The following is a 22,120-nucleotide window of genomic DNA, read 5'->3' as shown; positions in this document are numbered from 1 at the left end:
TATTTCAGCAGCTGGCTTCCTTTAGTCTGTGGCTCTGGCTTTGATAGCTTGATATTATTTCTGGATGTCTTTGCCTTTCCTCTGATGAAGAAAGTCTATGGCAAGATCTCACAGTCTCTTTGGAGAAATAGGCAAAAATGCCCATGGAAGGCTGTTCAGAGGGACAAAAGCCATTTTTCAGTGACATGCCAGTGATTTTGTTCAGAGGCTGGTTAATGCACATGTCCTCCAGCTGCGAATCAGAAACAAAAGGGAAGATTTTGTGGAGGTATAGGTTTTTTATTGAATGATTTTTCGCTCAGTTGATTTGTAGAACCCTGATTACACATCTCTATTTTTTCAGAATCCAGGTCTTAGCAACAGCTCATCGTGGCACCATGCTATGTCAGAGCTGCTGCTGACTTGAAAGGCTTTTCAATGCATTTTATTATGTGCTTAACATGAACAGACACGTTTCCTCTCCCATCTGCAAGAAAGAGGCCGCTACTTCAAAACCTTTCTTGGCTAATACACCGGAGCAGCCCGGTGGACTAGATGTTCTGAACTAGTGTAACTCACCGAGGAGCAAGAATCATCACCACAGGGGTATAACAGTCTCACCAGGCTGCAGTATCTCCATTTATTTTTAGACTTCTGCACCACAGCTGGAGATGACTACTCCAGGAACAGTAGTTCTGCCTGTGGAAAGAGAGCTGTGTTCGCAACTTATCCTCAGAAAGGTATTAATAATGAAAAATAGAGCAATGTATAAAATAGATTATTTAAGAATAGTTTTAAAGATGGCCTGTGTAGCAATAGTTAACATGCAGTGGAGTAAAAACTATGACAAATTCCACTAATCAGATGTTAGGTATTCAGGTTGTCACACAAGCCATCTCTAAGTTACTACTTGTAAAGGTGACCTAAACAAAAGGAAAACAAAGTGTAGACACACCCTTTTTATTTCTTTCTACTGCATTGAGTAGCTCGATATACTTTATATTTATTTATTTATTTACAGGTTTTATTCTACAGACTTTTTACATTTTAAATATTAGGTTGTCACTTGCATGTGCTGGAAGACAGGCAAACTAGTGGGACATACTGAAGGACTAAAACTTGAGCAAGTATGATTGCTTTTGTAACTAAATATTTAACTCTAACATCTGAAAAACATTTGGGAGAAAAGCTTTCTCTGTGTAATAAAGAGCTGAGGAACCTATCACTTATCTAGTTCTCCAAAGAATTCTTAAATAAAAACAGGAAAGACATAACTGAGATTGGTGGGGGGGGGGGAGCCACAAACAGAATTGTATTTTATGTGGGAAAGAAATTCAGGGTTTTTTTATATATCACAAAGAAGAAAAATAGGGTGCAAACATTATCGTTTTTTCCTTTGTGGTTCTCATTTAAAATTTACCTTGGTTTGAAAGGGAGTAGCCAGATTTGTATTCATACAATTTTAAAGCATGTTTCTAGGATATTATGAGACCAAATTTGAATTCTACCACAATAAGTACTCTGAAACTCAGCTTTGACTAACACAGTACCCAAATGGGGTAGTTTCAGTGTGCTAATCTGGATTAAAGTATTTCCTTTTAAATTGCAGTAAAACAATACTGAAAAACATACTTTAGCATTATTGTGATGTGAAAAAACATATACTCCCAAGTCTGCAGTCTATACATACTAGGACAGATTCTCCCCTATATTTTACCAGTTTTTTGATGGTGTAAGGCCATTGATTTCAGTAGAATTATACTAGCACAAAAGTGGTGTAACAGATTGGAAAATTAGAGCTACTGACTTCAACATTTCTGGATGGTGAGAAATGAAGATTTAGTATCCTGGAGCTGCCAAAACTCACTTGGGTATAGTGGTCAAAGAGTAAAACAACAAACATAGCAGAGAAGAGACTTTAAAATTTTGTTTCTTCCTCTGATAACATATGTGCACTGTTACTAAAATAATCTTAAATGCCATTAGAAAATTAGGCTTTCATTCACCGATGAATGTATCTGTGAACACAGACTGCAAGGAACAATCTTCCAGGATTTGTAATGCAATATTAAAGAAAATGTAAAACACTTAATATATTCCCAAATGCACATGAATCTAGTTAAAGATGGGTAATTTATTTGTTTGCTTTAAAAAAAAAACAACCCAAACCTTCAGCCACTGATAATTTGAAAAGGAAGTTTGCCTGGGGGTTGGGGGGAAGGTGGGGCGGGGGGGGAGGGGCGGGATATTGTCAGAAAAGAGAGAAAAAAGGAAAGGAGTACTTGTGGCACCTTAGAGACTAACCAATTTATTTGAGCATGAGCTTTCGTGAGCTACAGCTCACTTCATCAGATGCATACCATGGAAACTGCAGCAGACTTTATATATACACAGAGAATATGAAACAATACCTCCTCCCACCCCACTGTCCTGCTGGTAACAGCTTATCTAAAGTGATCAACAGGTGGCCCATTTCCAGCACAAATCCAGGTTTGTGCTGATTTGTGCTGGAAATGGCCCACCTGTCGATCACCTCAGACAAGCCGCCACCAGCAGGACAGTGGGGCGGGAGGAGGCACTGTTCCACACTCTCTGTGCATACACAAAGTCCGCTGCAGTCTCCACGGCACGCATCCGATGAAGTGAGCTGCAGCCCACGAAAGCCCAGGCTCAAATAAACCGGCTAGTCTCCAAGGTGCCACAAGTACTCCCCTTCCCTCTGCGAATACAGACTAATACGGCTGTTCCTCTGAAACCAGTGAAAATGCAGATGACCTGGCTGGCAGGGGGAGGAGCGGCTAGGCTCAGGCTACCTGCCTGCCTGTAACCAGACCCCTGGGGCTGGGTGGGACAGAGAGATGCTCCCCACCCCCCTGCACACCGGAGAGGGGGGCTTAGGGGGCTCAGGCTCTGATGCAGTGAGGAAAGCAGCGAGCTCGCTGCCTACCCGCACTGGGACAGCAAGGGCAGCGCTGAGCACAGTGGGAGCTGAGACCCCCAGCTGAGTGGGGGGAGACACAGGCAGGGCAGGGGATCTGTGGGGAGTGGCAAGGTGCTTGGTAAGAAAAGTCTGGATGAGCCTAAAGAAAAGGAGTACCTGTGGCACCCCAGAGACCAACCAATCCACCTGAGCATGAGCCCTCGTGAGCCACAGCCCACCCCATCAGATGCACACCGTGGAAACTGCAGCAGACCCCACATACACACAGAGAACATGAAACAACACCTCCCCCCACCCCACCGTCCCGCTGGCAACAGCCTATCCAAAGTGATCACCAGGTGGGCCATTTCCAGCACAAATCCAGGTTTTCTCACCCTCCACCCCCCCACACAAATTCACTCTCCTGCTGGTGCTAGCCCATCCAAAGTGACAACTCTTTACATAATCAAGTCGGGCTATTTCCTGCATAAATCCAGGTTTTCTCACATCCCCCCCACCCCCATACACACACAAACTCACTCTCCTGCTGGTAATAGCTCATCCAAACTGACCACTCTCCAAGTTTAAATCCAAGTTAAACCAGAACATCTGGGGGGGGGGGGGGGTAGGAAAAAACAAGAGGAAACAGGCTACCTTGCATAATGACTTAGCCACTCCCAGTCTCTATTTAAGCCTAAATTAATAGTATCCAATTTGCAAATGAATTCCAATTCAGCAGTTTCTCGCTGGAGTCTGGATTTGAAGTTTTTTTGTTTTAAGATAGCGACCTTCATGTCTGTGATTGCGTGACCAGAGAGATTGAAGTGTTCTCCGACTGGTTTATGAATGTTATAATTCTTGACATCTGATTTGTGTCCATTTATTCTTTTACGTAGAGACTGTCCAGTTTGACCAATGTACATGGCAGAGGGGCATTGCTGGCACATGATGGCATATATCACATTGGTGGATGTGCAGGTGAACGAGCCTCTGATAGTGTGGCTGATGTTATTAGGCCCTGTGATGGTGTCCCCTGAATAGATATGTGGGCACAATTGGCAACGGGCTTTGTTGCAAGGATAAGTTCCTGGGTTAGTGGTTCTGTTGTGTGGTATGTGGTTGTTGGTGAGTATTTGCTTCAGGTTGCGGGGCTGTCTGTAGGCAAGGACTGGCCTGTCTCCCAAGACTTGTGAGAGTGTTGGGTCATCCTTTAGGATAGGTTGTAGATCCTTAATAATGCGTTGGAGGGGTTTTAGTTGGGGGCTGAAGGTGACGGCTAGTGGCGTTCTGTTATTTTCTTTGTTAGGCCTGTCCTGTAGTAGGTAACTTCTGGAACTCTTCTGGCTCTATCAATCTGTTTCTTTACTTCTGCAGGTGGGTATTGTAGTTGTAAGAAAGCTTGACAGAGATCTTGTAGGTGTTTGTCTCTGTCTGAGGGGTTGGAGCAAATGCGGTTGTATCGCAGAGCTTGGCTGTAGACGATGGATCGTGTGGTGTGGTCAGGGTGAAAGCTGGAGGCATGCAGGTAGGAATAGCGGTCAGTAGGTTTCCGGTATAGGGTGGTGTTTATGTGGCCATTGTTTATTAGCACTGTAGTGTCCAGGAAGTGGATCTCTTGTGTGGACTGGACCAGGCTGAGGTTGGTGGTGGGATGGAAATTGTTGAAATCATGGTGGAATTCCTCAAGGGCTTCTTTTCCATGGGTCCAGATGATGAAGATGTCATCAATATAGCGCAAGTAGAGTAGGGGCTTTAGGGGACGAGAGCTGAGGAAGCGTTGTTCTAAATTGGCTTTCGTGGGCTGCAGCTCACTTCATCGGATGCGTGCCGTGGAGACTGCAGCGGACTTTGTGTATGCACAGAGAGCGTGGAACAGTGCCTCCTCCCGCCCCACTGTCCTGCTGGTGGCGGCTTGTCTGAGGTGATCGACAGGTGGGCCATTTCCAGCACAAATCAGCACAAACCTGGATTTGTGCTGGAAATGGCCCACCTGTTGATCACTTTAGATAAGCTTCAGAGTAACAGCCGTGTTAGTCTGTATTCGCAAAAAGAAAAGGAGTACTTGTAGCACCTTAGAGACTAACCAATTTATTTGAGCATGAGCTTTCGTGAGCTACAGCTCACTTTATCAGATGTATACCGTGGAAACTGCAGCAGACTTTATATACACACAGAGATCATGAAACAATACCTCCTCCCACCCCACTGTCCTGCTGGTAATAGCTTATCTAAAGTGATCAACAGGTGGGCCATTTCCAGCACAAATCCAGGTTTTCTCACCCTCCACCCCCCCACACAAATTCACTCTCCTGCTGGTGCTAGCCCATCCAAAGTGACAACTCTTTACATAATCAAGTCGGGCTATTTCCTGCATAAATCCAGGTTTTCTCACATCCCCCCCACCCCCATACACACACAAACTCACTCTCCTGCTGGTAATAGCTCATCTAAACTGACCACTCTCCAAGTTTAAATCCAAGTTAAACCAGAACATCTGGGGGGGGGGGGATAGAAAAAACAAGAGGAAACAGGCTACCTTGCAAGGGGTATGTGAGAACATCTGGGGGGGGTGGTGTGAGAAAACCTGGATTTATGCAGGAAATAGCCCGACTTGAAAAGCCCGACTTGAAAAGAGTCCACAGCTGACTCTGACTTGTACTCTGTACTGAACCAAAATCATGATAAAAGATATTTCCCTTTTCAGTATGGCGTATTCTCTCTCTGATCAAAAATGTTTCCAGCTCTTTTTTATTTAGGTTCTTATACCATGCCCATCACCATGTTTGAGTATTTTTCAGATTTAAAAATCATACAACTTACCATCAGTAAAGTTTCCTCTTCAAACTCCCCCCCCACCCCCACCCCCAGGGTGAATAAGTTGTGTTAGATTTTTATGAGTGTCCCAGAAATGCTAATAGATTTGGAGTTTCTGTGTGGGGAGGCAAGGTCAAAGACAGTGGGATTTGCATTTGGACCTGAGGGTGGTGAGGTTGGTGATTATTTTTAGTTGCTACAGGAGTGAATTCCAAAACCTCCGTCAGCTATACACAGGAGCTTCACCCTTGAAGGTAGATAGAATTTGTATGTGCACAAAAGGCAAATGAGAAAAATAATTATTCACAATACAGAGATATCTAGAAAATAAATCATGTCAAAAGAGCAAGCTACTGAGATGCTCAAGTGAAACAAGACACAATGGATCAAATGTCAGCCCTAGTGAGGAGAATTTGGCCCTCTTCTAGTGTTCACTAGCTTATGTGTATTTGGGATATGGTATAAAATAGGGTTATTCTGCATTCCTCCTAACACAGAATGAATGAGGAATAGTGTGGAGAACCTATTGAGAAAAGCCTTTAGTATAGATGACTTGAGTTTTGAAATGTGTTCATTTCTTAGAATCTAGGAAAGTTTTGAATACTGTGTGTGTGAGGCACCTCTGCCAGTTACACAACTATGGATCAAAGACTCGCTGTGCAAAGCAGGGAAATGTTTCTGTCTACTCTTTATAGTGTATCCTGTCTGTAACCCTGTGCTCTGGGCAGGGGGTTGGACTAGATGACCTCCAGAGGTCCCTTCCAACTCTGATATTCTGTGATTCTATGATAATTCCTCATCCCTTCCCCTAGAGATCTTGCTGTCTTTTCCTTTTTCATTATCCATGGGTCTTGGGTTGACAAAGCGTATATTTCACTCAAGTATGCGTGCAACTATACTGTTGACATAACATTATATAATTACTGTAGAGTTGGTGGTTGACTATATTGTTGAAGTGGCAGGTGGAAAGAGGGAGTTCGGAATTTTAATAGAAGAAGCAAGACTCTACCGAGCATATAATTTCCTTTCCTTTCCTAACCAAGTTATGATCTGGATTCTCTCTTGCTTAGCTATGGCAGTTTATTTTTATTTTCATGGCCTACTGATTTACCTCGATAGGTAGAGTTTGAATCGTTATAAGAAAGGATAGGCACATATGCTCTGGGATTTTCGAACAAAGAAACAAAGGAACATTACAGTTTTTTAAAATCTGTCTTAGAACATCTCTTCTCTTCCTTTCTCACTTATCATTCCAGATGTTTGCTAACAAAGGATTACTCTGAGTTCAATTATTTGCAAGATACAAACATAAGTGTTAACATTCTGTAATGGATGATTCGTGTAAAATTATCTCACTAGACATTAGACTATGACCATCCCTGTAAAATGAGAGTTCTTATCTAAAAAGAAACTAAAGGATGATTTTCCCCTCTTTCAAGAATCTCCTTTCATCAAACACTGAGCATGAAAATTTGAAGTGTGGAGGGGTATTTCTACTCTTCATAGTATGTTAAGAGCCAGGGTGGTGAGAAGTTTTTGTGTGTGCATAAATATGTTCCATTCATCTGACTGCAACAATACTATGAGAGGAGGGTAGGATTGCACTGGTTGTTGGAGAAAGTGGGAATAAAATGTATACGCTATCTCTAGTCTGATTATGTTTAATTACATATTCAAGATTTGCATACACGTGGAACATTGGGAATAGGGAGTGGTAGGACTCATTGTCGCTACTAGAGTTATAGAGTTTAAGGTCAAAAGGGACCACCAGATCATCTAGTCTGACCTCCTGTATATCACAGACCACTAAACACCCCCCAGCCACCACCACACCAAACCCAACAACCAGAATTAGACCAAAGTATTACAGCCCCCAGGATACTAATCTCTTATGTGACACAGGCAGAGAACAGGAGGGACTGCGATGACCAATGCCTGAGGACCTGCAATAGCATGGAATTGATTATATGATCTATACCCAGATGAACCTAGCTAGTGGCCCACACCCCATGTCATAAAGGATTATGAAAACCCTAGTGTCCCTGCCAATCTGCCTTAGGGGAAAAAATTCCTTCCTCATCCTGAATATAATGATCAGTGACTGGCTGAGGCTGTGAACAAGATAGCATGGTCTACTGCAAGACACACTGCTCTGTAACTCAGCAGATGGGGGTTTTCTTTCCAGCTTTGCCACTGTGCTGCTAAGTGGGCTTCAAGAAAGTCAGTTTTCCTTTTGTTTCCTTTCCCTCCAATGGGTGGTTTTATCCAATTAGATGGTTAGCTCTTCAAAGTAGGAACTGCCTCTTACTCAAGGACAGACAAGATTTCCCACAATACATCACCAATAAATTCCTAGACTGGCTCAAGGTAGTCAGGTGCTAAGAACCTGGGGATATACCCCCATAAATCCTAGCGCTAAACTTGGGTAACTGCAGCGTGGACATTGGTATGAGTTGTATGTGACTCTGCAGTGTGGACATTTACAGGTGGGCTTGGCAAGCAAGAGTACCTGTATCCTGGTACCCTCTGCTGTGAAGCCATACCATATCTGTTTGTAGAATACCTGGCACAATGGGGCCCTGCTCTAGGTGTCACTGTTATATATATACTTTCTAAAATTGCTCAGGTCCCACTAACTCTCTCAACTTGAAAGTGAAAAAATTAGGAAAACTTTTAGGAGACAAAAACATGTAAGATGCCATCTGCAGCCTCTGAAAGGAGATTGCACTTTTTTCACTGCGACACCAATCATATTTGAGATTAGATTACTCTTTTCTTGATATTCATCTGGTTGCCAGAGAAATTGTTTGTCAGATTTGGCTCAATTAGCATTTCAGGACCATGCTCCGCTGGTACTAATGTTAATAGTAAAGGAACCTAAAGGGTGGATGGCACTGGTCAATAGATAAACTTGAAATGTAGTGTAATGATGCCCCAGATAACTATCTAGCTAACCGCTACACCCCTGAGATTTCCTGTCTCTGGCTGTGGTGGGGACCAGCAAGTGAGAAGGGGCAGGGCTATCTCAATATGTCAGGAAGGAAGCAGTGTCAGGAGTTGCACGTCAAAAATTTCTTCCAGTATGAGAGATATTGCTGGTGATACTTGCACCCCGATAGAATCTTGCAAACTTGGAAAAACTTTTGAAGTGTGACTGCTTTGGTAAACCAACAACTTCTGGCTCTTCAGGATCAGTTAAACCCAATTGGAAAAATTACAGAATAGTGCTTTAGTAGCACTTTGAAATAAATGAGCAAGACTATTAGAGAAATAAATGTAATTGATATTATCTGAATGGTGTATGCAATTAGAGCGCCTAAAAGATTTTGTTCTGAGAAAGCCAACAAATCTGACAAACCTCTACCTTGGCTTTTTCAAGGAAATCACTTTAAATGTATTGGAATCTTGGAAACCTTACCTGGCTGTGAAATACATTTTTTAGCAATTTTTTTTTCAATTCTAGCACTTTGCCTGTAACCCCATCAATGAGAGAGTGATCAACAGACTGCCAAATGAAATGGAAAACAGAGTCCTTGGTTCTGGCCACTGTCAGAGCCAGGATTCTGAACTAACTGGCTCACTGGTCTCATGCAGTATGGTGGCTCCTAATTCCCTGCATTCCCTGCTGTGTGTAAAGTGGTTATAGTAAAGTGGAATATATTCTACCCCCCAACACACTATTTTTAACATTAAGGCCTTGTCTACAGTGGTGGCGGCATGCAGCTACATGTTGCAGTGGAGTAGGGTGCATCCACACAGTGGTGTGTAGCTACACATGGCAATGAAAGGCTCTGGCACAGGGGAGGCAGGAGAAAAGGCTCTGGCAGTGGGGAGCTGTCAGAGATTTTTCCCACTGCTTCCCCCTGCCAGACCCTTTTCCTGTTGCTGGAGCCTTTCCCTTTGGTGGGGAAACACTCCTGCAATGGAGAGGCAGCAGGATGCTACACTGCTAAAAATAGCAGCATAGCCATGGAAGCCACTGCTTTTGTGCATAGAGAGCCATGTAGGGTACATACCCTAAGATTCTGATGTGTCTACTCACCTAAGCAGTGCCTCACCTTCTACACTGCTAGTTATAGCTGTGTTCCGGGGGGCATGCCATGTATGTACTCTGCACACTGTCCTAAGTGTAGGCATAGCCTAAGTTAAACAATATTTAAATATGAGATGCAGACACGAGGAGGCAGTTTATCTAGACAGGCAAATAAATCATCTGAGCTGTTGGCTTAAGTGTGCCGTATCCCAGTCAAATAGAATGAGAATAGTAACTGTAATGTATTTAACCTCTTCCAGATTAAATGCAATAAATGACTGTTATTCTTCCGAGTGGCAGAAGAGCTGTGATTTACTGGTGGCTGTGCCCTCAAATAATTTCTCTTTGGGATGTGTGTGTGTGCGCGTGTCTGTGTGAAATTAACAGATACTTAAAATAAGAAAGGTTGACCTCCCTTTAGAACCTGCCAATTACTTACAGAGTTTATTGCCAAGCACACCAGAGGTAAGATTACATACGGGACTGCCTGGAAACGAGAATTCAATTTCACAAAAACATTTGATATGGGAGAGATCCCTGGGATAGCCAGATGGTTAGGGTACACTGCTGGGATGTGGGAGACCCAGGCTCAAGTCAGTAGTCTGAATCTAGCAGACTGAACACCGGGTCTCCTACATGAATCCCCCAACTGCTTGGCTATTCTGGGCTGGATCTCTCTCTCTGTGTTACAGGAAATTTCCTCCTGGACCTGAAAAACAATCCTGACAAAAGTTTTTTCATAACCAATATGTTTCCATCAAAAGTTCTGGTTTCTACAAATTGAAAATTTTTTAGCCGAAAAGTTCCTGACCAAATTACATAGAGAATTATACTTCCAACTTCAGACTAAGGCCCAAATGCCCTCATCCCTAAAGTTTCTGAATGGGTCTAATGATCAGAAGGTCTAGTGTGGTACTGTAAATACATCCATTATTCTGAAAATAACCTAATAATCAGAGAACGTGTGTAGCAACTCAATTCCCTTCTTCTTTGAGGAGCATCTCTGTTGGGTGCTCCACTTTAGGTGTCTGTACACCTTACACCTGAAACAGAGATTTGTGGTAGCAGTGCCTAGTTGGGTCACACACGCGCCATCACTGTCTTGCACCACTCCAGGTGGTTACATAGTGCTGCACAACCAACCGCCCCCCAGTTCCTTCTCTACCGCAGAGAATCTGTATGAAACTCTGAAGTAGAGGGGAGGTGGGAGAGTAGTGGAGCACCCACAGTGACAGCCAATTCAAAACACCTTAGTTACTGCACAAGGTGAGTAACCTCTTTCTTCTTCTTCTTCTTCTTCTTGGAGTGTCCCTGTGGGTGCTCCACTTTAGGTCACTGTTGAGCAGTGCTCCTCAGTGGAAGGGAGGGGCTTCGGAGTTGTGTTGTAAATGTTGGATAACACCGTGAGTCTAAAACAAGCATCTGATGTTGATTGTTGTTCTATAGCATAGTGTTCTGTCAATGTGTGGGCTGATGCCCAGGTTGCTGCTCTGCAAATGTCGGTAATGGGGACATTGTTGAGAAAGGCCACAGAAGCTGCCTGTGCTCTGGTAAAGTGTGCGGACTCCCACTGGGGCTTGTAGGTTGCTCTTTTGGAAGCAAAGATGGATGCATCCTGATATCCATTTGGATAGTCTCTCTATTTTGAGATGGTTTGTCCTATTGAGTATTCTGTTATGGAGACCGAAAGTCTCTGTGATTTTCTTAATTTTTTTGCAAAAAGAAAAGGAGTACTTGTGGCACCTGGTTAGTCTCTAAGGTGCCACAAGTACTCCTTTTCTTTTTGCGAATACAGACTAACACGGCTGTTCCTCTGAAACCTGTCATTAATTTTTTTGATCTTTCAATGTAAAAAGCTAATGCTCTGTAAATATCTGTGTGGAGTGATGCCTCCCTTCCATCTGCATGTGGTTTTGGAAAAAACACAGGTAAGTAAATGGGTTGTTTCAAATGAAGCGTGTGGGCGGGGGGAGCGACTTTGGGTAGGAACTTGGGGTGTGGTCTTAAAGTAACTTTATCTTTAAAGAACGTTGTGTAAGGAGGATGTACCATTAGGGCACCTTGCTCTCCCACTCGTCTGGAGGGTGTGATGATGATGAGGAAGGCCACCTTCATAGATAAATGTAGTAATGAGCCAATTGCAAGGGGTTCAAACAGCTTTCCCATAAGACTGCATAAGATGAAGTTGGGTGGCAGTTTCCTTATTGTGGGAGTAGGTGTTCTCAATGCTTTAAGAAAGCGGTTAGTCATTGGGTGGGCAAATATAGTGATTCCATCCACCTTCTCTTGGAAAGCTGTGATAGCCACCAAGTGTACCTTGATGGAGCTTGTGAAGAGTCCCGGTTTTTAAAGTTCTAATATGTAGTCCAGGACCCTTGTTAGAAGGGAAGATGTTGGTAAGATCTGTTTATCTTGGCACCAAGCGCTGAATTGTTTCCACTTATGGATATATGTCTTTCTTGTATTCATTCTATGACTGTTCAGTAATCTGTCTTTTATTTCCTCCGAACAGGCTGTCTCGGCAACCATCTCGAAGAACCTGCACAATGTAAGTAACCTTCTCTTCCTCAGTCAAGTTGGGGTAAACAATCCCCTATATCAAAACCTAAATTCTATTAACATTTTGATTACATTTGAGACATTAATAACTCAAAGCAGGTTATTAGCTATCAGGATTTTGAATTGTGGGCATGGGCCAATTTATTATTATCTTTGTGAGATTTTCAAAGGCCCAAATGGCAGTTAGGAACCCAACTTCCACTAAAAGACAATAGAATTAGATGCTTCAACTGCCCTTTGTGTCTTTGAAAATCTCCCCCTAAATTTGTATATATGGTCACAGTAGTCCCTTCTGGGTTTATAATTTATGAATCTGAAACCTTCCCACCATGGAGTTAAACTCATTTTAGGCTCATAGATTGGTTATGCTGAGATCCACTTCATTTACTTACTGATGGGATTTATTTTCCTTGTTTCATGCTGAAAGAAAAGTTAAAACATGCTGTGCTAGTTCATGGGTTTGACTAGTTTGGTTTTTTGTTGTTTGTATTTTGGATATATTAGGTATGACAACTCACATAGTCTGAGAGGTCAAATTATTGTGATATTATTTTAAAAGCAAAGACAACATCTTTGCTTTTAAAGGACTTTGAAGAGAAAGCTCTGTCAGACTTGTCCCTGTAGAGTGTCACATCCATGTGGAACACAGTGAGAGGTCATTATAGATCTGTATGCAATCTGTATATCCCAGAAGGGTTGCAGAATGATCTTTTTTCTACGCTGTTCAAACTCCTCATGAAATAACAAGCAGAGACAAAAGTGCATAGTGCTTCCAGAGTACTGCAAATGACTCCAAAATCTCTTTCTTGAAGGGTAACCGTTAATTTAGACCCCATTCTTTTGTATGTATAGTTGGGATTATGTTTGCATTACTTTACACTTAACATTGAATTTCATCTATCATTTTGTTGCCAAGTCACCCAGTTTTGTGAGGTCCCTTTGTAACTCTTTGCAGTCAGCTTTGGACTTAACTATCATGAGTAATTTTGTATCATCTGTAAATTTGCCACCTCACTATTTTACCCCTTTTCCCAGATCATTTATGAGTATGTTGAACAGCGCTGGTCCCAGTACAGACCTCTGGGGCACACCACTATTTAACTCCCTCTATTCTGAAAACTGACAATTTATTCCTACCCTTTGTTTCTTATCTTTTAACAGGAGTGCTGGCAATGCTTTCAGGATCATCTAAGGATCCTTAATTTAATTTAATGACAAGCCTTTTGTTATCTTAATCACCCTGCCTCTGTTTATAAACCAACTCCCTGCCCCAAGGGCAGAAGCTGTTAGCAGTACAGAATTTGGTGATTTTGCAACAGAAAAGAAGCTTCAAAAACAGGCTCCAATGAGAAACTGCTAAGCTTGAATTAATATGCAAACTAGATACCATTAACTTGGGTTTGAATAGAGACTGGGAGTGGCTGGGTCATTACACATATTTAATCTATTTCCCCATGTTAAGTATCCTCACACCTTCTTGTCAACTGTCTAAATGGGCCATCTTGATTATCACTACAAAAGTTCTTTTCTTCTGCTGAAAATGGCTCATCTTAATTAATTAGCCACTTACAGTGGTATGGCTACTTCCACCTTTTCACATTCTCTCTATGTATATATCTATTTTCTTACCATATGTTCCATTCTATGCATCCGATGAAGTGGGCTGTAGCCCACAAAACTTATGCTCAAATAAATTTTCAAAAAGAAAAGGAGGACTTGTGGCACCTTAGAGACTAACAAATTTATTTGAGCATAAGCTTTCGTGAGCTACAGCTCACTTCATCGAATGCTCACGAAAGCTCATGCTCAAATAAATTTGTTAGTCTCTAAGGTGCCACAAGTCCTCCTTTTCTTTTTGTAAACTTATCATATTCCACACTCAAGCTCTGTGTGGGCCTAGGGCAGGCCCAGTGATCAGACCTCAGTTACAAAACTTGAGGGGGAGAGTGACAGGAACCACTATAGCTCATGTGTGCTGAGCACCCCCTATTTTTTTTTCTGTGGGTGCTTGAGCCCTGGAGCACCCACAGAGTCAGTGCCTATTGTGCATACGTGACCTATTTATTCCAAGTGGGTTTTGATTGTAAACTCCTTAGGGCAGAGACTGTCTTTTTGTTACCTGTTTGTACAATGCCTAGCACAACGGGGCCCTGGCCTATGACTGGGGTCTCCAAACACTTCTGCAGTACAAGTGATCAATAATAAGACAACCAGAACCTAGCATGCTGTGGTGTCTCTATTAAAGCTCAGTTCTCTTCATGAGTTAAATATTCTGGCCAGACTGAATATTTAGAAGTTGTTTGAAATACTGTTCCCACAGTATTCTTGTCAGCAAGTTAAGGAAGTATGGGCTGGATGAATGCACTACAAGGTGGGTAGAAAGCTGGCTAGATTGTCGGGCTCAACGGGTAGTGATCAATGGCTCCATGTCTAGTTGGCAGCCGGTATCAAGTGGTGTGCCCCAAGGGTCGGTCCTGGGGCCGGTTTTGTTCAATATCTTCATAAATGATCTGGAGGATGGTGTGGATTGCACTCTCAGCAAATTTGCGGATGATACTAAACTGGGAGGAGTGGTAGATACGCTGGAGGGGAGGGATAGGATACAGAAGGACCTAGACAAATTGGAGGATTGGGCCAAAAGAAATCTGATGAGGTTCAATAAGGATAAGTGCAGGGTCCTGCACTTAGGACGGAAGAACCCAATGCACAGCTACAGACTAGGGACCGAATGGCTAGGCAGCAGTTCTGCGGAAAAGGACCTAGGGGTGACAGTGGACGAGAAGCTGGATATGAGTCAGCAGTGTGCCCTTGTTGCCAAGAAGGCCAATGGCATTTTGGGATGTATAAGTAGGGGCATAGCGAGCAGATCGAGGGACGTGATCGTTCCCCTCTATTCGACATTGGTGAGGCCTCATCTGGAGTACTGTGTCCAGTTTTGGGCCCCACACTTCAAGAAGGATGTGGATAAATTGGAGAGAGTCCAGCGAAGGGCAACAAAAATGATTAGGGGTCTGGAACATATGAGTTATGAGGAGAGGCTGAGGGAGCTGGGATTGTTTAGCCTGCAGAAGAGAAGAATGAGGGGGGATTTGATAGCTGTTTTCAACTACCTGAAAGGGGGTTCCAAAGAGGATGGCTCTAGACTGTTCTCAATGGTATCAGATGACAGAACGAGGAGTAATGGTCTCAAGTTACAGTGGGGGAGGTTTAGATTGGATATTAGGAAAAACTTTTTCACTAAGAGGGTAGTGAAACACTGGAATGCGTTACCTAGGGAGGTGGTAGAATCTCCTTCCTTAGAGGTTTTTAAGGTCAGGCTTGACAAAGCCCTGGCTGGGATGATTTAACTGGGAATTGGTCCTGCTTTGAGCAGGGGGTTGGACTAGATGACCTTCTGGGGTCCCTTCCAACCCTTATATTCTATGATTCTATGATTCTATGAAATATTTCCAGCCCAGACCTTTCAGGAAGGAAGGAATTCTTTACAGTGAGGAATAAGAGTCAACTCTGGAGGGTGGTACATGATAGCCCAGGAAAGCTCTGGTACCTTCTCCTAAAAGAAGAGAGAGAAAAAGAAGGATCAGGGATACAAAATATCACACCGCTGTCTCTCTTATGGAAAGTTGCTGTAGCATTTAGAATGAATGGTGACCTCTCTATAAAAAGTTGAATCCTACCTATACAGATCAATAGAAGGGATACAATTATCCAATTAAAATCTACTAGACAGTACAAAATTCCATAGGAAGGCTATAATTTTCTATTAAATTATGGTTTTAGAATATTTTCTATTGTTTCATCCCTGTTGAAATCCATAGGGCTATTCCATTAGATTCCTACAACTTTCCAAAAAAGGAAGGGGGAAAAATCCTGATTATTCATGCAAATTGTAACCTGGAATGCTAAATGAAAAGTTTCTAGAAAATAAATAACTAGAGTGAAAGATGACTTTTGGTTTTACATGAATGCATGTATAGTCAGACCAGATCTTTAAATTTGTTTGGAAAAACTGGATATTGGCAGAATCTCAGAGAAATCAAGAAATAGAACCACAATGACTTTGTTGTGATGGACCAAATGGGGAAAGACTGTGGCAACATAAGGAGAAACTGATGGAAGTGAGGGACTAATCTCTCTGTTCACTCTGAATAGAGATTTTATAACAGTTGACTTTGCATTTCTGGCTGAAGGCATTTGTACATGTGATAGACTGACTGTACTATTGAAATCAACTGTGTTGCCTTATGATATAAAACAAAAAAGACTGGAGTGTTCTCATTGTTTTATATTAATGGAAAGTTAAGTTTCAGGTCTGTTCTAGAAGAAAGTAGACGAAGCAGAATTAATTAGGAGAATATAGTAAGATAAAATGAGCATGCTCAGAGCCAGTTAAATACCATTTAAAAGCATGTAGTTGCTATGTCAGAGTCAGAGAAGGTGGTTAGGTAAGCCCAGGCACTGTTGCAAGTAGGTTGATCAAACACATTCCTCTATACAGAGAAAAAAAATCCATCTAGAACCAAAACTGAGCGCAGCTAGGTTCTCTACTTTCATATCCTGCCTCAAGACCTGCCTTTGCCACAATCCTGCTAAGCTAACTAAAGAGGGCTAGGCTGAGAGACAGACAGGATACTAAATAACTTAAAATATTTACTTATTATAAAGTGCACTCCACAACTGAATGCAGTAGGTCTTTGTCTGGGCAGCAAGAAGAAAGGGATTGTGGACCCCATAAGGGTTCCTGCTTCCTTGAGTTATGAGGGAAAGGCAAAAGAGGTGAGCAGAGTAATAGGGACCCAGAAGTCCAGCTCAGGTGTGGGCACTGACCTGTCAGGCATGCAGTCAGGGCAGGATATTTATACCCTCCAGATGTAATCCTCTTTGATCATGTGGGTAAAGGAAATGGCAAAACTTCCGCTAACTTCCATGGGGCCATGTCTTAAGTTATATTTGTGCAGCATTTAACACAACATCCCAGCTGAGGCCTTTGAGTGCTTCTGCAATATGGCCTCATCCAACTGCCAAGGAAGTCATTAGAAGTCATTCCATTGACTTTAATGGGAGCTGGATCAGGGCCTATACATATTTAATAAGAAGAAAATAACTTTCTTATTAAATAACCAGGGCCTAACCTTGTGATAATATTTAAAAAAAACACATTTTCTGGGGTTTATTAAAACTCTTGCATCCTAAGGGATGTGCAATAAACACAATTAGTTTGATTTTTTTGAAAATAAACTGAACCAAGTATTATAGTGAACAATTTGTATTGGCTTGGGATTGCCTGGATCACACAGATGTTTTCTACTTTTGTGATTTTTAGGGTTGTTGTGGAAACTGTGGGGTTGTGGGTTTTTGTTTTTTTTTTTAAATCTAGGCATGATTTAAAGAGGCATGTCTTTTTGACAGTATAAAAACTAATCAGTCACAGCTTGAATTATTTATAAAAGCTTCTTAATCAGAGGTACAGTGAAGAGTGATTGTCCATGAAATTATTGTCTTTCTGAACTGGACAAGTTTTGTACTCTGACAGTTCATGGTAAAAGAAAATTACATTAGTATGTCACAATTAATTTGTCTGCAGTGTAACAGGAACTTCAGAATGGTCATCAGTGGTACAAAGTGACATCTGTTAAAATCTGCGCTAGCATGCTTCAAGAGTGTTCTAGCCTTAAGGCTAAGATTTGTCATCATTTCTCATGGAATTAATGATTCCCAGTTACTAAAAACTGGTATGATACTAATGTAAATTCCGATACCCTGGAAGGAAAGGTCGCACCAATCCTGTTTGCTGCATTCTGAAAGCAAAATCACACAAGTGGCAGACAAGAGTTGCCAGCTATCAGTAAATTACTTTTAAAAATGTGTATACTATAGACTAATAAAAATAGCATACTGATCTGGAAATTATTTTTGGCATAATATTCTGTATTTTCAGCAGAGAATAGAAAAAGAGTAACAGCAGAAATAATCTGCCAACTTCCTTCTCAGAGAAGCCGACTCATTGTGGAAAATGTTTCAGGAAAATAACTAAAGAAATGGTGGATGAATTTTGTAAATATTGATCCAGATTGCATTACCATGAATAGAAGTTGGGCAGAAGAAAAAATTCTGAGAAATATTGTTTCCAAAGTACATCAGGATCTTATTATTAATCATGTTGGTTTATTATTTTTTAAATAAGTAAATGAAACTTTGACAGTATTATTAGTATTTTTCCCATCTGGGCTGTGAACAGAAATAGCAACTTGTTAAGCAACACTTTAGCCTTCTCCTGTGGTCACTCTACTTCTTTCCTTTGTTTCAAACACATATTTAACTGTGAAATTAACTTTTTCAAATTTTAAAGAAAGTTAGTACAGGCTTTAAAAATTATATTAAATATGCCCAGTATTTAGAGATGAAAAGTACCTGTTAGATACTTGAATTCATCCCTCTGCTTGGCAGAATACATTTCTTTATGTAGCAATCCCACAAGGAATGTTCATGTATTAAATTGATATTACCCTGGGCACAAACACTAAGCGACCATTAGAAGTTATTCTGGAGACAGGAGGAGTCAATTATTGTAAGCAGTTGAGTCTCATCAGTCGCAGAAACAACATGCTAATATGGTATGTGCCCTCCAGATTTTCTTGACTACATCATGTCCTATCTGAAGAAACTCAATATCTGTCATAACTCAAAATCTTTTCAATCAATCCTCCCCAATTTGCTTGCCATTTATTCAGTCTGTCATCTCTTTCCCACTTCTTTCACTCTGCTGCACCATGGTATCAATTGTATCCTCATGTGCTTGAAACTGCCTTCATATTGGCTACTTGGGCCTCCAGGCAGAATGAAATGTTTCATAATTAATGTGGGATACTTCAGTCATCCAGCCAAAGCACAGTGTAAATATGAGCAGCATTTGTGATCTGGTGGGGATGTGACAGGGATCACAGAGTTGGGGGTTATTGAAGAAGGGAGTGGGATGGAAGGAAAGAAGTCAGAATGGAAAGAAAACTTTTACAATTTTTTTTGTATGATAGCTCTGAACAGCATTAGCAAGGACAGCAGTTGGTGAGTGTAAGTAACTCGTGAGTATGGACTATAGGGACACTTCTCTATGTCAAAATCCACATATAAGAATTTGCTGCTCAGGATACTCCCAGTTCAATCTCCAATATGTCAACCAAGAGGACAGCTATCACGGTAGCACTTGAAAGTATATACATGCCTCACTTGTAAGAACCATATAATGTGGCTCTTCCTGTTTCCTATTTGGTTATTGCTTGAAGAGACCATGAAGTGGATTGGCAAACTACAGCTTATTTGAATGTTTAAGAACTTTGGGAATCAGGAGAACTGAGTTACAGTCCTGACTGCCAGTTTGTCACTTTGAGCAAGTCTCTCTCAGGTCAGTGTCCTTTTCTGTTAAATGGAGCTAATGATGTTTTCCCACCTTTGTAAAGTGTTCATAGATCCTTGAGACAAGATTATTAATATTAATATTTATGCAATTTATTTTATCATTGTTAAAGCCTGACAAAATGTTAGGTTACACTTTCACACCAGTTGGCAATATTGTTCATTACTCTCTTTTCCCGAACACATGTTTTGCCTGTCATTGTCAGAAGCATCTCTGCTAGCGCAGTGGGCAGGTCACTCCCAATGCTGTTATACACTGTTTGTATAATCAGTGATATCCCTATGCAGTTAGAAACATGGTGCAGAGGCAGTTGCCATGTGCAGATGCTGTCATTTGTGTCAGGAACACAGAAGAAGCCATATCTGACTGCTTTAGTATGGGTTTATTGTAGTACTTTATCCAGACAGAGTTATGCATGCTATATAGGTTTCATACTTCCAGTATATTAGACAACTTGTTTGTCAACTGTAATAAGTTTCATGGTGATGGAGGAGTAACAAGACAAAGTGCCAAACTATATGAAAATCAAAGTGCCATACCTTTCAAAGGGGGCCTGTACACCATGACTGCTCAAGGTCCTTTCATTAACTTAATCCAGCTGTCCTTAATCTGTAGAATTTGAACGCCAGAGTCTCTATTCAGGGTGAATGAACATGTCTGGGCTTTATTTCCATTAACACATGGAACTTCTTTTCAATAACAATAAGGTTGTGACAGATGCTTCCACACTCCTTTTTTAAAAAGACAACTATCAAGGTATTTTTCATAATTCTTAAAGCAGTTTTTTAATTTCTTCATTCCTTATAAAAGCCCGTTGGGTATTTGAAATTCTTTTTCTTTGGAAAAGAAAACTGCAGTGCAATAAAAGTGATTCTAACTCCTGCAAATGACTCGTGTATTTTTTAAAATATTTTAAATATAATCAAGAATAATTAACCACCAGACATGAAGATGCTGTCTGGACAATCTGATGACCTAGTTTTAGACACTGTTAATGCAACTCAGCATTTAAATACAAGTGGACAGCAGAAACTTTCTAAATTGTTGCAAGGTGAATTCTGTTATCTTTGTCAACTTGGAGTATTATATAATGTTTGAACAAGTCTGTGTATGTTGTATTTGTTAGCATGCTGGGACCATGGCTGCTCAGATCTTCACATTGACAGCAGGACTCTACATTCCTAGGATCCTGTGATTTTGGATCTATCCCTGAATTAATTGTGAGATCAGAGTGGTTGTGGTCTGTGGTATTGCGACAACCATCTTGTCCTAGGCAAACATTTGGTACAATATTATTTTATATATGCCCTTTGGGATATAAAACAGTATTGTTTTCAAAATCATGCACAGTAAAAACCCTCCATTTACCCACCACCGTCAGTGTGGTCTCGTGGGATTCCTTGGTAGCTATGATGTCAGTATATGATAGGGGTCAGTGTATGATCATACAGTCCTAGGGATTGCGTGGACGTACAGAGTGTATCCAGGCTGTTAGTCTGGATTTCAAGGGACATCTGCTGAATACAAGCAAGGTAAGTTAAATAATTTATGTGCAGAGTGTTCACATTACCCTTGCTATTTGGGACATTCAGTATATAAAACCACATTTAGTTGTTTAAAAATAAAGTGCAGGTCACCTTTGTTTCACTTGTAAGAAATGAGCTGATTTTTCTCATTTTGACATGGTTAGTATCAAGAAACAAAGAAAGATATCTATATGGGTTTACTCATAGCCCCTAGAACAGACAGAATAATAATAATAATATAACATATGTCATATAAAATGAATACGGGGCTTCTAATTGCAGCTCTATATCAAAAGGACAAAAAATCCGATGACTTGTTCTCCTTGGAATAATGTCTCTAAGTACTTCTTGTGCTCTCTACATCTGTTACATGACAGGTTGTTAATGATGTGTGTGTTCATTTGATGTAAAGCACCTCCTGTGTGTTGTACTTTTCAAATCTGCCTTCTGAAATCCCTACTGATGTGGTATATTTCTCCAGACTGGGTCCACTCAAGGTCCAAATACTGATTAGTTGCTGTATTTCTCTGAATCAGCTTTCTGCCATTGGAGACCTTTATCCATTTCTCCGGGAGTCATGTAAGAATTTTCTTTCTACTATTTGATCCCTTGTGTTATCTATGCCAGTGATGGTCAGACCTGATATAGGTTATTAAATGTTGCCAAATGCCACTTCTCTTAGTCAGGGATATCAGTCTACTAGAGTTGCCCTACCAAAATGGTCCTTACGCACGTGAAATATTTAAGTATACATTTGTATTTGTAGCTCAGCTCAATCTCTGTCCATTTTTATGGGAGCCTGATTCAACTGCAATGGGATGAATTTGCATCTTCTTTGAAAACTAATTGTATGTAAAATCCTAGTGTGCTATCTACAC

At 41.2% G+C, this 22,120-nt stretch overlaps 1 long non-coding RNA gene across 1 annotated transcript; it reads left to right on the top strand.

The window, feature by feature from the left end:
• The first annotated feature begins 11,597 nt into the window (after positions 1-11,597).
• On the top strand, positions 11,598-21,807 carry LOC142070255 (uncharacterized). Its single transcript, XR_012666230.1, has 4 exons — positions 11,598-11,674; positions 12,259-12,294; positions 19,586-19,704; positions 21,724-21,807. It is a non-coding gene; the product is annotated as an uncharacterized LOC142070255 (long non-coding RNA).
• The last annotated feature ends 313 nt before the right edge of the window (positions 21,808-22,120 follow it).

This window comes from Caretta caretta, chromosome 28 (assembly GCF_965140235.1).
Source record: "Caretta caretta isolate rCarCar2 chromosome 28, rCarCar1.hap1, whole genome shotgun sequence".
In the NCBI taxonomy this organism is placed as follows: domain Eukaryota; kingdom Metazoa; phylum Chordata; order Testudines; family Cheloniidae; genus Caretta; species Caretta caretta.
The sequence above is the reverse complement of the archived record's forward strand: the minus strand, read 5'-3'. Positions and strand labels throughout refer to the sequence as shown.